This window comes from Eptatretus burgeri, chromosome 9, assembly GCF_056783735.1.
Source record: "Eptatretus burgeri isolate ZD-2024b chromosome 9, Ebu_testis_v1, whole genome shotgun sequence".
NCBI classification, from domain to species: domain Eukaryota; kingdom Metazoa; phylum Chordata; class Myxini; order Myxiniformes; family Myxinidae; genus Eptatretus; species Eptatretus burgeri.
Window position 1 is genome coordinate 45,995,206 of NC_140969.1, and position 2,493 is coordinate 45,997,698.

At 36.1% G+C, this 2,493-nt stretch overlaps 1 long non-coding RNA gene across 1 annotated transcript in view; it reads left to right on the forward strand.

Moving 5' to 3' along the window:
- Positions 1-2,269, forward strand: part of LOC147020049 (uncharacterized) — a 2,789-nt gene extending 520 nt beyond the window's left edge. Inside the window, exons 1-2 of the long non-coding RNA XR_015061616.1 lie at positions 1-847; positions 945-2,269. The exon at positions 1-847 is cut by the window's left edge and continues 520 nt beyond it. This is a non-coding gene — a long non-coding RNA (uncharacterized LOC147020049). The remainder of the gene's footprint in view (positions 848-944) is intronic.
- Positions 2,270-2,493: the final 224 nt, after the last annotated feature.

Genomic DNA, 2,493 nt, shown 5'->3' on the forward strand with positions numbered 1-2,493 from the left:
CGCCCACTTTTCATAAGGTATTTTTTCTAAGCCACGCCCACTTTTGCTAAGCTCCGCCCACTTTTCTTAAGGTATTTTTCTAAGCCACGCCCACTTTTCCTAAGCCCCGCCCACTTTTGCTAAGCTCCGCCCACTTTTCATGAGGTATTTTTTCTAAGCCACGCCCACTTTTCCTAAGCCCCGCCCACTTTTGCTAAGCTCCGCCCACTTTTCATAAGGTATTTTTTCTAAGCCACGCCCACTTTTCCTAAGCCCCGCCTACTTTTGCTAAGCCCCGCCCACTCTTACATCATTTCCAGTTCATCTCTGACTCACAAAGAAATCACTAGAAAATTACAGGATGTTATGGTTTTGAAAAAATTCCCAATGAAGGCTTGCCTAGGCTTGCCCAGGGAATTTCCAAAGGAAACCACACCCACCAGTCTTTCTCTATAAAAGCTTCAAACCCAGGCTCCATTTTAAACATTTGTTCTTGCTGGCAATGGTGTTTTGTGTGCTTGTCTCGAACTCTCTGTCTTCTATGGAACTAAACTTTCAAGTTGATGAACTGGATTCAAACCTCTTATCTATTGAGGTAAGATTTTTTATTTTCCTATTTTCAAACTTTGATTGAAGCATACTCATTTAATAATTAAATAACTTAATTAATACATTATTATTTTCTCTCACAGGAAATTGTATCTGAAATACAAAAAGAAAATACTGCTTTTGCTACAACTTGGGGGAAATTGTTGGCTTGGTTGAAGACCTTGAGTGGGATGACTTTGGTGTTCCTTGGAACTCTCTGTCTTGTATGGAACTAAACCTTCAAGTTGATGAACTGGATTCAAACCTCTTATCTATTGAGGTAAGATTTTTTATTTTCCTATTTTCAAACTTTGATTGAAGCATACTCATTTAATAATTAAATAACTTAATTAATACATTATTATTTTCTCTCACAGGAAATTGTGTCTGAAATACGAAATGAAAATACTGCTTTTGCTACAACTTGGGGCGAAATTGTTGGCTTGGTTGAAGACCTTATGAGCGACCAAGACCCACAGAACGAGTTCGTCCTTGATGACCCAACCAAAGAGTTATACCTTGGAGACCAGCAAAATCCTGAAAAAGAGTTTTACAGCAATAGTACTCATTGTGAGTTATCAAGACAATACCCACTGAACAAGTTATACCTTGATGAGCCAGAATACAAGTTTTACCTTGGAGACTCACAAATTTTGAAAAAATCAGTAAATGAGTTCTGCCTTGATGGTTTAAATAACTACCTTGGAGACTCAGGAAAAGGGTTCTGCCAAGATGGTTCTAAATATGGGGCCTACCTTGGAGACTCACAAATTTTAAAAAAATCAGTAAATGAGTTCTGCCTTGATGGTTTAAATAACTACCTTGGAGACTCAGGAAAAGGGTTCTGCCAAGATGGTTCTAAATATGGGGCCTACCTTGGAGACTCACAAATTTTAAAAAAATCAGTAAATGAGTTCTGCCTTGATGGTTTAAATAACTACCTTGGAGACTCAGGAAAAGGGTTCTGCCAAGATGGTTCTAAATATGGGGCCTACCTTGGAGACTCACAAATTTTGAAAAAATCAGTAAATGAGTTCTGCCTTGATGGTTTAAATAACTACCTTGGAGACGCAGGAAAAGGGTTCTGCCAAGATGGTTCTAAATATGGGGCCTACCTTGGAGACTCACAAATTTTGAAAAAATCAGTAAATGAGTTCTGCCTTGATGGTTTAAATAACTACCTTGGAGACTCAGGAAAAGGGTTCTGCCAAGATGGTTCTAAATATGGGTCCTACCTTGGAGACTCACAAATTTTGAAAAAATCAGTAAATGAGTTATCCTTAAGAGACTTTGTAAGTTGGTTTTACTTTGAATACTTGAAATGTGGGTTCTGGATTGATAACTCACAATGTGATACATATCTTGGAAACTCAACGGGAATGTGGTTATACCTTGAAGACTTGGAAAGTTGGGTTTATGTTGGACACTTGAAACTTTTTTGGGGGCTTTTATTTATTTATTTATTTATTTATTATTATTATTATTATTTTATTTATTTATATTTTGGAGACTTTTGGAGTTGCTATCACTCTTTGGGATCTAAACCTATCGATGTAGTTCTTTGTCGGATGGTGCTTGATGGGAGCAAGATCAAGAAAGTTCTGGGAAGAAAGTGCAGGCTTACTCCCCCTTTTTACGTCATCAAACCTGAAAGCCTTAAAAGACAGAATTGGAAGAAGAGAAAAAAAAAACGTAAAATATATATATATATATATATATATATATATATATATATATATATATATATATATATATATATATATATATATATATATATATATATATATATATATATATATATATATAGGTGGAAATCTCATTTTGAAAAAGACTGTGTTGGGTGAGGATTGAGTTGGGGTTGAGATTTTGAATGTGAGGGTTGGGGTTGAGATTTTGAATGTGAGGGTTGGGACACACACACATACA